The sequence below is a fragment of the Pinus tabuliformis genome, chromosome X (assembly GCF_031772625.1).
Source record: "Pinus tabuliformis cultivar Carrire ecotype Pingquan chromosome X, CPIR1, whole genome shotgun sequence".
NCBI classification, from domain to species: Eukaryota; Viridiplantae; Streptophyta; class Pinopsida; order Pinales; family Pinaceae; genus Pinus; species Pinus tabuliformis.
In genome coordinates, this window is record NC_142308.1 from 757268696 (window position 1) to 757283764 (window position 15069).

The following is a 15069-nucleotide window of genomic DNA, read 5'->3' on the forward strand; positions in this document are numbered from 1 at the left end:
TCATCACTTGGTCGAATTCAGTGAGGCAAGTGTCATTGGAGAAGATTCTGGAAGCTTCCATGGTCTTTCCACCTCGTTGAATGACTCTGCCACTTGTCTTTTCTCGCTCAACGCTCCTGGGTAGTGCATTCAAGTGTGTTGCAACGCACCTAGACAGTGTAATGGGGTGCTTTGCAACGCAGGCAGCTAGTGGAGCACTTGAATTGATCCTGAATTGACTGTTTCTGAGTGGTTTTTGGTGGAGAACTTCTGGGAGAAGCTGTCATTGGTTGACCTTGTTCCTTTAGGAGCTGTAACAACATCTTTAGGGACTTTGGATCCCTTGAATTATGGACATTTCATGCTTATAGCTGTAAGGCACAAAAATGTCTATAACACCTAGATCGAGGTAGGTAGTATTAGATATTAAGACCTTCTTCACTAGTTCCTCTTTGGCTATGATGGGGGCCTTTTGCTTCTTTCACTTCTTCGCCATTTTTACTGGATTCATCACCTCAAACTTGCTCTGTAAAAGAAACAAAATAATGTAACAAAGAAAAAACCCTTTGAAAGCCAACGTAGAATAAAATGATTAATGGTAATTCAAGCATGATAAGCAATACGAACTCAAATATTACCACGGATGAAATCCTCGAAGGATTCAACTTTAACTGCTCTATTAATGACTTCCATAACCACTAATCGTGATACTTAAATGTCATAATCATATGTCGCATTTCACATATTAGTAATAGTCCTTTAAAGTGGATCACTTGGCTTTCCTGATCAGTGATTAGCGAAAATCACATATCGCAGATCGGGAGGGACAAAGGTTAAGCTTTAGCTGTTTCCATACATAGCTCTGATTGTGATAAAAGTGAGTTATCATGGGAAGGCGAGATAATCAATAAATCCTTTGTTTTTTATTTATAATTGATTTAAGGTTTAAACCCGCGAACATTTGTTTAACAACCTTTTATTGAAAAGTGCGCTTTTAATGAAATCGCATTGGCAATTGCCAATATATAGTTATGTGTCTCATGCCTTCAGTGATGGCTGATTGCGATCAGATTATCACATCAGGAGATTTGAGTGGACTTATTGGAATGCTTCTTTCATGACTTGTGATTTGCGCTTTCCGATGGCATTATCACATCGGAGATTTATCAATAAGAGCCTTTTAAGTCTATCCTTTAAATAAAAGATGCAACATATTATTTTACATTTGTTTAAAAAAAAAGGTCTTGGTTGATATTTATATCCGATCAGACATTTTCATAAGGAATTTCATGTGTTATGTGGTTAAATCAAAGATTGTGATTATTATTGAATTATTGATTTTAACTAAGTCTTAAAAGGGAACCCATTTCTTGTTAATGTTTTGGATAAAAATTTTGAAATGGGGAGGGTTGTTGTATAGCACAACAATTGGCGATTCACTAGGAGAAAAAGTTATCTCTGAGAAAGTAATGCAATATCTATAACTTTCTTAATTTGGAAACCATTAAGAATAAAGAAAACAATCTAAGAATAGTTAGATAAAGATTAACTTTAAATATAATGAAAAAAATACTTTTGTAATTCCTTTTCCAATCTTAAAAATAAACATTCTGGGCTCATTCAAGATTTGATTGGTTGGTATAGATATAGTAGGGGGCTTCTCCAACTTAGCTTTTAAGTTTACTCTGTTGTCACAGGTAGTGCCTCTGCTGCCAGCAGATGTTTATAGTCTTGATAGGGTTACCTTTTAACCATTTAATCATTCATTGTCCCATCCATCTAAGAGTATAAATTTTGAGAGATAATTCAGAAAGATATGTTTACATATGTTTTTTTTCTTTTTTCTTTTTTCTATTATTTTTATTTCTTTAAAAGATAAAAGCCATTGTCTTGGTTTGGTTGCCAACTATTGACAATGCCATTCACTAGTTGTAATTGAACTGAACAAGCTGGCTTGTGATGAGACCCCTTGTTTTATGATTATAAGCCATTACCCTATTTTGATATGTAGTATTGGTAATGTCAGTTTAATTAGTTCCCTATGATCATGGTAAGAAGGCTCATGATGAAACCTCTTATCTTTTATATCAAACATGTTTTAGAGTTACACTCTGAAAAATCACAAACTTAATGGATGGGGTGAATGACTTTCTCCTTAAGAGTCTATGGATGACACTTTAAGAGTTGTAGATGCTAGTTTGGAAACGTCTTTAGTTTTTACAAATAACCTCTCTTGGCTCTTTAAAACTTGGAATGATTTACAATATTTTCGAGGCTTGTGGAGATTTTACAAATTTAGAAGAGTTTTTGAGAGTTTTATTTTTATCTAGCCTTCTAAAATTGTAGTCTTTTCATTAAAGGTGTCCATCTATTGAAAGTGAGTATTTACATTATTTCCTTAAATAACTTTCACATAGTATGTTATGAAACCAGCTCACAAAAAGATATAAAAGATAGTTGAACACCTTAGAATTCAGCCTCCTCGAGGGGGAAACCTCCTTTACATTACACAAATGAACAATTCTTGGATGATACAAATGAAAATACCTCCTTCTATATATAGGAGTCTAAGGGGTCATAATATAATCAGAGCCGACATAACAATAATAATGTAAGGGCATAATAATAACAATAATGGGCTTCTATGGGGCACAATAGTAACAATATGGGCACTACATGGGTACATCAATATAATAAGTGGGTTGTACTAATAACAATAAGGGGTTACATTAGTAGTATAGGGGCTTAACATACCCCTTTCCTTCAAAACGTGTTGTCCTCAATGCTTGAGTAATTCTTGATGCTTTCGTATAAAATTCTTGTCCTCCCATGTGGAATCTTTAGTGGGTAAGTTCTTCCACTTGATGAGATACTTTGAAATTGATCGATTTCGTAGCTGTCGGGTTCTTGTTTTTGTGACTACTCCAGGTTCCAATATGATTTTTCCTTCCTCTTCAAGTTTTGGCAATATTGTTTGAATAGGGATATTCTGCAACTTTTGAATGAGTGGCCATACTTCTTCATCCTTCTTCCATTCATCCCTTGCTTTGTTTATTCAATCTGGTTGGATAATAGAAATAGCACAAGACAATGCTTCCACATCCTCATCCTTTCTTGAGAGTGCATCTGCAACAAAATTTTGCTTCCCTTTTCTATAGATGATGTCAAAGTCATAACCCAACATATTTGTGACCCATTTTTTTTGTTCTTCTAAAGATAATAGTTGTTCTAAAATGTATTTAAGACTATCATGATCCATTTTTACCTTGAAGTGTATTCCCATTCGGTAAAGTCGCCATTTATTAAGTGCATATAGTATTGCCAACATTTCCTTCTCATAAATAGCTTGCTTGAGATGTAGCAGTAAAAATACCCAATCACCTACATCAAAACATTTTTCACTACGATGTTGATCTACTTGTTGTTTCATTCAATTTTGCTCCAAAGTGGCGTTATCCTTTAAAAGTTGGAGAACTTGTTGTTGATGCTCGATGTGATATTTAATTGCTTGAACCTTTTTCTTCTTGATATGTCCTTCTATCTTTAGAGTTTGAGGAGTGGTAACTTCTTCCAATCCTTTACAAGATATGGTCAGAATCATTTCTTGATGCTCGATGTGATCTTTCACTTCTTGAACATTTTTCTTCTTGATATGCCCTTCTATCTTGATAGTTTGAGGAGTGGTAATTCCAACCAATGAATTACAAGATATGGTTGGATTCATTTCTTCTTTCTTGATGTGATCTTTCACTTCTTGCACCATTTGCTTCTTGATATATCCTTCTATCTTGAGAGTTTGAGGAGTGGTAATTCTTGCCAATGCTTTACTAGATATGGTCTGATTCATTTCTTCTTTCTCTGGGGTTGGGTCCTGGTGTATATCATCTTCTTCTGATGTTTCTTGATCCTTTTCTTCCTCCTCTTCATAATCTATGTAAAATAATTTCTTCTCAGCACATTTATGACCTTTAGTGCATTTTCTATCACAATTGTAACAAAGCCCTTTTTCTCTTTTTCTTCCAATTGTTGTGGTGTAACCCTTGTAGGTTGTGGAAGGCTAGGAGAAAAAACACTTCCATCTTTATGGTTGTAAGGGGTAGACTTCCTTGTTGCCATAATTTTACTTTCCACTATGTAACAAAGCCCTTTTACTCTTTCCAATTTTTTTGGTGTTGCTCTAAAGAAGGTGTTGCTCCTTGTATCCTCATAATGTGCTATCATTTCCTCCATGAAAATTGACCACATAACGAGTTGTTTACGAGAACAAATACCTTTATACCATAAAAATTGATCCAGTTCTAAATATGAAGATGCAATAAATACCTTTTGTAATAGTGGTACACCATGTAGATCAAAATATTGCTCCATCTGAAGTATCCAATTTACCAGATCCTTGCCATCAAACTTCCTCATCTTGCTTTTTCTTAATTTTAGGAGCTCGATCTTGAAACGACTGTAACTCTGTACTTTCGGATCTTTAAGTTCTAAAATTGCGACCTGCAGTAGCCCTCTATTTCGTCTTTCCATTGCCACCAGTGTGATCCAAATTGGATTCTCCAAGGAAGAGTTATGCCAAATCTCCCACAGTAACCTGATTATAGACTAGTTCAGTAGAGTGAAATTGTACGACATGCCACGTGTCACTGTTTCGACCCATGGCTCTAAAAAATATATACAAGAAACTACAGTATGTCCTCCTTATGTACCTTCTTATGAAATTTCAATTCGATGCTCAGAGAGAAAGTTATGATGATTTTCCCCAGGTCACTTGTTTGGAATGTAATTCAGGAGTGTGCAAAAAGACCAACTTCCTCAAATCATATCTCCATAAATATAGTGTGAAAAGCTCTAAAATTCGGACCCGAGGTTCAGTGCGATTTTATCTCAAATGGGGTTTTTTTTAGCTTCTAAAATGTAGCAGAAAAAAGTTATAGCGAAAATTCCACGATGACCTATTTGGAGCAGCGCAACCCTAGAATCCAATGCTCTAATACCAAATGTTATGAAACCAACTCACAAAAGGATAGAAAGGATAGTTGAATGCCTTAGAATTCAGCCTCTTTGAGGGGGAAACCTCCTTTACATTACACAAATGAACAACTCTTGGATGATACAAATGAAAAGACCTACTTTCTATATATAGGAGTCTAAGGGGTCATAATATAATCAGAGTCGACATAACAATAATAATGTAAGGGCACAATAATAACAATAATGGGCTTCTATGGGGCACAATAGTAACAATATGGGCACTACATGGGTACATCAATATAATAAGGGGGTTGTATTGATAAGAATAAGGGGTTAGATTAATAGTATAGGGGCTTAACATAGTAAATGGTCAATGGAAAACTATTTACAACCTTATTTCCTACAGATAAAAAATTGAACAAACAAAACTGCATAATGAATATTTACAAGTAAGAAGGGGTTACCTACTTAAGTAAAGAATTTTTTCAAGATAAGCCCATTGACAGAAAGAGAATCTCTCTTTCTTGATAGATCTTGCAATATGAACGTTGATGAGCCTATCTTCTCAATGATTTGAAATGGTCCAAGCCACATCTTTTGAAATTTAGTGTGTTTACCTTTATCTTCATGCGCTTTGTCCCATTTCAAAACAAGATCACCAATTTGTAAAAAATTTGGGCCGGTAGAATTTGTATCAAAAGAAGATTTAATAATCTATTGATGTTTTGTATGTGTAATTCTGGCTTTTTCCCTTTCCTCTTCCAATTTAAGGATTTGATCGTGTCTTAATTGAATATAAGAGGAGGGGTTTTCTTCAATAAATTGCACTAGGGCAAGAGATGGGAGGGCTAAGTTTGTTGGTATCACAACTTCTTTCCCATATACTAAGTTGAATGGAGAAGTACCTATTGAGGCCTTTTGTGTTATGTGGTCTGCCCATAATGCAAATATCAAAGACTTGTGCCAATTCTTTTAATTCTGGTCAACAGTTCTCTTAATAGTGTTGATTAGAATTTTGTTGGTTGATTCTGCTAAACCATTACCCTGCAGAGAGTATTTTGCAAAATATTTAAATTTAAATCCTCTTTTAAGAGAAAATTCAAGTATGGTATTTTTAGAAAAATAATATGAATTATCAAAAATGATAGCATTAGGTACGTCAAAACCTGGTAATGATGAATTGATCGATGAATTCGATAATTGCATCAGAGTTGGCTACCTTTAAAGGAATTTCTTCTACCCACTCTGTGAAGTAATCCGTGGCAGTAAGGATATATCTGTGCTGCTTGGAAGAATGAGGAACAATCTCTCCTATGATATAAAGTCCCCATTGTTCCAATGGTTGTTCAATGTTGACTAGTTGCAAAGGAAAGGCTAGTTTCCTTTGTCTTCCACTGGCAGTTTGGCATGTTTTTCATTTCCCTATATAGTCATGGGCGTCTTTGAATAAAGTGGGCCAATAATATGCAGTATGTATTATCTTGTGAGCTATTGTATCACCTCCAAAATGTCCACTTGCTGGACCATCATGTAAGTCCTGCAACACCTTCTGTGCTTCAGTTTTTTCAAGGCATCTTAACAAAACCGAATCATAATTCCTTCTAAATAACACATCATCAATGATTTTGAAGTGTTTTGCTTTCAACCTCAAGGCATGTTTGTTTTTGTAAGAGAGATTAGGAGGAGCATATCTATTTTTTAAATAAAAGACCAAATCTACATATTGAGATTCAAAGTTCATGATAGTTATCTCATTTATTTGTTGAGCATTGCTTCAATCTTCATGTTCCAGAATGTTAGAAGCTCCTGCTAATAACCTGCAAAAACCTTGACTTCTTACAATTTTCGTTGGTTTAATATCTAAATCATATTTTGTAATGCTATAACCCAGTTGGCTCTCCTCTCCTACTTCCATTTGGACTAGTAATTGTCTCACTGCCGAGAATGGGACTATTACTTTTGTATGAGTCTTTAGGAGGAATGGCCTAAAGTGTTAATAGATTTGAACACATTGAAAACTTGCTTATCTACTTCAAAATAATTAAGTTCTACACCTTGTATATTAGAACTGAAAAAGGATATGGGTGCTTCAACTTGCTGATCATTGATTTGTGTCAACACAGCTGCATAAGAAGTTTCGGATGCTAAAGTATACAAAATAAAATTATTAGAAAGATTTGGAGTGTTCAATGTAGGAGCATTAATGATCGCCTATTTGATTGAATCAAAAGCTTCCTTTTTGTTATTCCCCCATTAGAACACTGAATTTTTCTTAATCATGGTCTGTAAAGGTAAAACAATTTGCGAAAAATCAGGAACAAATCTTTTTACAAAATTTATTTGACCTAAAAATGACTGCATTGGTTTTTTATTGTGTGGCAAAGGAATATTAGAAATATCCTTTATTCTTTCTGGATCAATATAAATGCCATATTTAGATGCGATAAACCCTAAAAGTTTCCCTTGATCAAGAGCGAATAATGATTTCTTGGGATTTAATGAAATCCCATACCTTTTACAGCGTTCAAAGGTTTTTTTCAAATCATGTAAATGATTCAGTCTTTTATTGGAGAAGATAGTTATGTCATCTAAATAGACAACAACTGACTTATTAATCAAACCCTTGAATGCTATATCCATTGCTCTTTGGAAGGTAGCTCCAGCATTAATCAAACTGAAAGGCATTTTCCGGTAGGCATATGTTCCCCATTTGGTTCTGAAGGTAGTCTTTAGTCTATCATCTGGGTGCACCAATATTTGGTTATATCTAGAAACACCATCCAAAAAAGACATTAATTTGGAACCAGCAACTGAATGAAGAGTCTGCTCCATTGTTGATAGTGGGAAATTATCCTTTTGGCTTGCCTTATTAAGGTTTCTGAAATCAACGTAGATCCTAATATCACCATTTTTCTTTCTAACAGGTACTACATTAAAAACCCATCTTGAATGTCTAACTGGGAAAATTATCTTAGCTTTCAAGAGTTTATTCAACTCTGTTTTGATCTGACGCTCTATATTTGGATGCAATTTCCTCAGTTTTTGTTGCACAGGTTTCTCCTCAGAAATCATTGGAATTGTGTGTTGTATGATAGAAGTATCATACATTTTTAGATTGCCATAATTCCAAGCAATTTTTTTTTTTAATTTATTCAATAGTCTGATAGAGGAAAATTTTTCTTCTAAGGTGAGCCCTAGTCCTAGACTAATATTTTATGGTTTGGCCTCAGTGCCAAGATTTATTAATTCAAACCTCAAAGTAAAACTTTTAAGTTTTGAATTAGTAACTTTTTTAAACCTATCCTTGATATCATAAAGATCTTCAAGTTTGACCACGGAATTAGGTATGGAATTCTCCTCTGCTCTATACTTTATTTTAAGATCGTGATCATTCTCATTAATAATCTAGTCATCATAGGATTCCTCAGAAGTTAATAAATTCAAAATGTCTTCATCATGATTAAATACCCGCCAATTGGTGACATTGTTTGGAATAGATGGTCTAAAAAACAATTTGACTGAAAACCTACTAGGGCTATAATCCTCAGATGGAAGGAGCTTAGAAGCAACATTGGCTCATAAATCAGCTGCTGCATTCTAAGATCTAGGAATGGGAGGAATATTAAATGCTAGAAAATGAGATATAAGGTCTTGAACCAAGGACTGATAATTCTTGAGATGTCCAGAAAGGCAATGGATGGTATTCCTTACCTGTTTGATGACAACATCATAATCACCAAATACTTTTAGATATTGAATCTTCAGGCCTATCGCTTTATAAAGACCTTGAATCAATGCCTCATATTTAGTAGTATTATCTGTACACTCAAATTCTAGCCTGCATGAGAGCATAGTTTTTCCCCCCTCAGGACTAACTAATACATCCTGCTCCTGCACCATCATTGGATTTTGACCCATCAAAATATAAAGACCAAAATATAGGTTTATCTACAAGTTTATTTACAATTTCTTCAGCAATAGTCACACTCCTATATGTATCTGTGTGAGAAAAGTTTTCTATCTGTGATGTGAAACTATTAACAAAAAAAGGCGACGATTGAGCATTAAAATTACCAAAGAATGATTCAGTTGAGTAATTTCTGAGAATTTTATTATCGGAAGCTATGGGTTGATTTTCATGCTCAAACTCCATTACAGTGTGACTCATGTGCTTCTGTCGATTGATCTTAATTTGATTTGGTTTCCCTTTATAGGGAAGCCACATATGAGACCAATCAGTAGAAATGTAACCATGGAGTTTCTCAGACCAATTTTATTTAAGAGTTTACTAAATCACGAGTTGAAATATTTTATGGGTTCTTTTGATTCAGTTTTAAGATTGGAGAGATCATTGATTAATGTCACTGTGGTTATATCATCTCTGAACTTAGTCAAAAAGTGCTCTTGAAAAGCGTTCCAACTATTAATGGATCCTGGTGATAGCGAAAAATACCATGATCCAGCTACTCCCTATAAGGTGTATGGGAAGAGTCTCACAATAGCATCCTCTTCAGTCACTCTTTCTAGGTTTATTGACAACATAAAGTTGTTTATGTGTTCTTCTAAATACATGAAAGGGTCTTAAATACTAAAAATAACAACAAACTATCATTAAAAATCGTTATGCGCTAGTCTAACTGTGGCATCAGAGAGTTCAGATATCATGTAGTTGATTGCATCTGGAAGACATTTCATGGCCATTTGTTGGCTATGTGGCTTGAATAGAAAAAACCAGAATGTCTCCCATGTCAAGCTTTGGATTCCTCCAATTTTCTTTTCTCTGTGTGCCAGCTCCTGTTTCCAATGTTGTTCCAATGACTTTGCTTTTGGAAGTTTTCCTGGAGAGTAATCTGTGATCAAATTAGACATATGCAAACTGTTATTTATTAATTCGATTAGACCATTTGTTGCAGCCTTGCATCTAGAAGTTTCTCTTTCATCTTTCATTAACTGGGACTCCCATTCAGAAAACAAGATTTCCTTATGTGATTCTTGTATTCTTGGCAGGTTGGCAGCCATTCCTTCTTTGGAATCTTGCCAGGATAGAAAATTGGTTAACCTTTCATCTGCCTTATCTAATTCAAGTCTGGCGTCTACTTCCTTTTCAATCAATGATGCAGAGACATCGCATAAGGGGTTGGCCAATGATATATTGTGGCAAAGAATATCCAACTATCAGGACAAGGCTTTCGTTATTTCCAAGGATTTTGTTCTGAATTCGCTTACCTGTGGATAACCCTTGTACCTCTATATTTGTTCTTTCATTTGTGAAATTTGATCTTCCTTTGCCTTCTTTTCTTGCTCACTTAACATCTGAAGCTTGCTCAATTCCTAAGACAACTCGTGTTGTTTATGAAGAGTTTTCTCATCAATCCTCAGTTTTTCCAGTTTCAATTGCTCTTTTAATCCCTCATTTTGCTACCTCTGCTCTTTTAACTGTTGTTCAAGATGATTTATCTTTTGTTGTTGCTCTACTGATTGCACCTCAAGTTGGGTAATCATCTCAGCCTTTTCCCTCATAAGGTGGCTGGCCTCTGAGGCTTTGTCTATTTTCGCCATTGTGTAAGCTCCTACATACTGAGATAGCTTTGTTAAATCCTTGGGGGGATTAAATTCTACTTTTCATACCACCGTTCATCATTTCTACCCGAGGAGTTAAAAGAGGACTTTGATCAATTTTCCTCTTCTTCCTCTGTCTTTTAACTACAACCCTGTGCTTCGGATTGTAGAAGACATTGAGAGGTGGTATTTCTTCAGTTTGAAGTACAATCTCATCAGTAGGATTCTCGGGAATAATCTCTATGTCCTATTGAATTCTGGGTAGGCTGCTTGTTCCTTCAATCAAAACTGTACTAACTTCTGGCTTTTGCACTGTAGACATTTTTGGTGTAGTGAGCTCTTGAGATTTATTCAGGTTATTAATGATTAAGTCAAACTGCTCATATTCCTTGAGTAAAGTAGGATCAATATTTATATTTGTATCAAGGGGCTCACTAGTTCCTTCATGTGTCTGCTCCCTTTCTGGGGTCTTTCCCTTTTTAGGAGTCTTTTCAATAATTTTTTCTTCACATCGGCCTTCTGGTTGCACCATAGAGGTAGTATTTAACAAGTCCAAAGGTAGCATTTCCAATCTCTGTGTCCTGAACTTGTAAAATTCCTCTAGTCCCTGCGCTCCCAATTTGATTTTTACTAGTTGTTTTACTTGAGAAAATAACTCTGCTGAATCAAACAAATCATCATAAATATATTCTCATGTTCAAACTTGGCAATTTTGGCCTGAGAAGTGACATTGTAGGCAACAGATTTAGGATCATACTACCTTTCTGGGATAACTGCTAACTTTAACATTTTTATTTTCTCAGCTTCATTCTTTGCATGTTTGAAGTCATGTAGTGTGAAAGAACCACATCAGAGGGGGAATGAAGGCCACATATGCTTTTTAGACTCCTTTAGGTTCCTTGACATCCCTTCAACTGTTATTTGATATGCTAACTCTCTAGCAAGTAACTTATCACAGATGTATAAGGGAAGGACATGAGGGTTAGTAGTGCTGCTGAAAAGTCTGATGTAGGTGAACTTTTCTTCACCAAACCAACTACCAATTGCAGTTAGGTTGACACAGGCTTCCTCGGACAGCCTAGGAGCGGGTTTATTGAATATGGCATAATACATGGGGAGGATGAAACCATGATAGGTTATATAAAGATGATTTTTGTAATGGGCTTTCCATAATTCCTTATGATAGATATGAATGGTATTTGGGTCTTGTGGAGTCCATTTCCATCCTAGAATGGGATATTCATAATTAAAACAAAGTGTCCATAATATAAGCACTCATATAAAATGGGGGTATCACCCGGGTAGTCACGAACCTGTTTTTTCTATACTCAAGTATTTGGTTGGCCATTTTATCAGACAAAATGGTCGCCCAATCCATGATATAGGAATTAATTGCAGCCTCCATTAAAGGTAACATCTCTATAGAAAATTTGGCAGAGTCATGGAATTTGAAGAGTCTGCACATCATAGCACCATCATAACAGTAAGGAGATGCCAACAAGTCTATGGAGTACATACCCAATGATTCATGCTTGTGTTTTGTCGGAAAATGCGTCCATTTTCTGATAGGGTCTGATTCGATGGCATTTTCTTTGGCGAAAGACTCCAAAAATTCTTTGTTATATCGCTTCTCTGGTTCAGGAAAATGGTACATTCTTTTGATATCTTCTGCTCTGAACGAACCGAACATTATTCCATCAGCCGTAAAGAAAGTTCTTTCAATAACCCATCTAACCAAGTCATTATAGGGTAAAACTTTGGCATAGGCTGCCATTCTATGAAGATAGGAGCTGGCCAAATCCTTAAGAGTATTCTTTGACTTGTCTATAGAATTTTCTCTTACCACTTCCTCGATCTCTTCGGGCTCCTCAACTTCCAGTAAATTGTAAATACTTTCCCAGGAGACATTGCCTAAATTGAGGCAGGTAGTATTTGATATCAAGACCTTCTTCACTAGTTCCTCTTTGGCTATGATAGGGGCGTTTTACTTCTTTGACTTCTTCGTCATTTTTACTAGATTCATCAACTCAGACTTGCTCTGTAAAAGAAACAAAAGAACATAACAGAGAAAAAACCCTTTGAAAGCCAACACAGAATAAAAATATTAATGGTAATTCAAGAGTGATAAGCAATACGAACTCAAATATTACCACAGATGAAATCCTTGAAGGATTCAACCTTAACTGCTCTATTAATGACCTCTGTAACCGCAAATCGTGATACTTAAATGTCATAATGATATGTCACATCGCACATATTAGTAATAGTCCTTTGAAGTGGATCACTTGGCTTTTCCGATCAGCGATTAGTGAAAATCTCATATCACAAATTAGGAGGCACAAAGGTTAAGCTTTAGTTGTTTCCATACATAGCTCCGATTGCGATAAAAGTGAGTTATCATGGGAAGGTGGGATAATCAATAAATCCTTTTTTTTTTTGTTTATAATTGATTTAAGGTTTAAACCCGCAAACATTCATTTAACAACCTTTTATCGAAAAATGCGCTTTTAATGAAATCACATCGGCAATTGCCAATAGATAGTTATGTGTCTCATGCCTTCAGTGATGGCCGATTGCAATTGGATTATCACATCGGGCGATTTGATTGGACTTATTGGGATGCTTCTTTGATGACTTGTGATTTTTGCTTTCTGATAGCATTATCGTATCGGACATTTGTCAATGAGAGCCTTTTAAGTCTATCCTTTAAATAAAGGATGTGACATACTATTTTACGTTTATTTTACAAAAAGGTCTTGGTTGATATTTATATTGGATCAGAAATTTTCATAAGGACTTTCATTTGTTATGTGGTTAAATCAAAGCTTATGATTATTATTGAATTATTGATTTTAACTAAGTCTTAAAAGGGGACACATTTCTTGTTAAAGTTTTGGATAAAAAAATTTAAATGGGGAGGAATGTTGTATAGCACAATAGGTCCCTACCATGTTATTTTGTCTTTTTCTATTTTTTTTGAAAGACACACAGGTCACCTCAAAGGAGGTTTTCAACCTGTATGCCTACCCTAGGCGCCTCAAGGGAGGTTTTCAACCAGGGATCCTTTTATTTTCCTTTTTTTCACACTTGGGATGCCTCAAGGAGGTTTTCAACCCAAAAGTTGGCCTCATGTGCCTCATAGAGGTTTTCACCTATGTCCCTTATTGTTTTTTTCTTAAAACAAAATAAAAATAAAACAATCTTCAAGAATTTGGTGATATGGAAGATGAGACACTTCCAAGCACATTCAAATCCTTAATTATGGTACTGATGAAATCTTCCCTTGACATAGGTATTTTATAGGCTTTCAATCTGTATACGTTTACCAGGTTGGGAATACCTTCTTCATCAATGGTCCTTACTTTCACATCCCCATTTTCATGGAACTTCTCTATCAGATATGGGCCCAACCACCTGGTCATCAATTTTCCTTTGAAGTCCTTGAACCTGGAGTCATATAGCAGAGCCCAATCACCTTCTTGAAAAACTTTATCTTTGATGTTTTTTTCATGCCAAACCTTTCTTTTTACTTGAGTCACCTCTGTGTGTAGGAGGGCCTGCATCTTGAATTCATCTAAACCATTGAGCTGGAGCAACCTCTCTTGTTGTGCCCTTGTAACATCCAAATCCAACTGTGTTTCCATTCTCAAAGTGTTGTACTCAAACTCAATGGAGAGCAGAGCCTTCTTCCCATAGACCAAATCATAAGGGGTGAAGCCAATGGTTGTCTTCCAGGTTGTATTATATGCCCAAGTGGCCTCCACTAGTCTGTGAGCCCAATATTTTATGTTTCTTCTCAAAATATTTGTGATAATGCCTTCCAATGCTCTATTGGTAACCTCTATGCGTCCATTGTCCCAAGGATGGTAAGAAGTTGACTTCATGTGCTTGATCTTATGCTGACTCAATAGATACTCAATCAGGTGTGAGATGAATTGAGTGCCCTGATGAGTGACTAGCTCTCTAGGGTACCCAAACTTGTAAAACACATTCTCCCTAAATAACTCAGCTACTTTCTCTTCTGTTTCTACCTTGACAACGTTGGTTTCATCCCATTTTATCAAATAATCAGTGCACACAATTATGTACTTTTTCTCCCGTAATGGTGGGTCAATGGGCCCAATGAAATCCATGCCCCACTAGCTTGCAAAGGAATTTCATCCCTGGGAGTAGGTCTCCCCATTCTTTGGCACTGGTCACATTGACTGGTATATCTTCTTGCATCTTGGTGGAGAGTGGGCTAGTAGTAGTCAACTTTCAGTACCTTGAAGGTTATCCTCTTGGCTGCAAAGTGACCTACACAAGGCCCATAATTATAGGCCAAAAGGATTTCAAAGAATTCCTCCTCCATGACACATCTCCTCATAATTTTATCTGGGCCTAGCTTGAAGAGATTTCCCCCAATCCAACTGAATGGTGTGCTCTTTCTTATACTTCTATTCTTTTCCTTGGAGGACAGATGTGGAGGGAGCTATGGGGCCACTAAGTAGTTGGCTATGTCAAAAAACCATGGAGAAAGAATTGAAATAGAAAATAAATGCTCATCTGGTAGCTGATCAT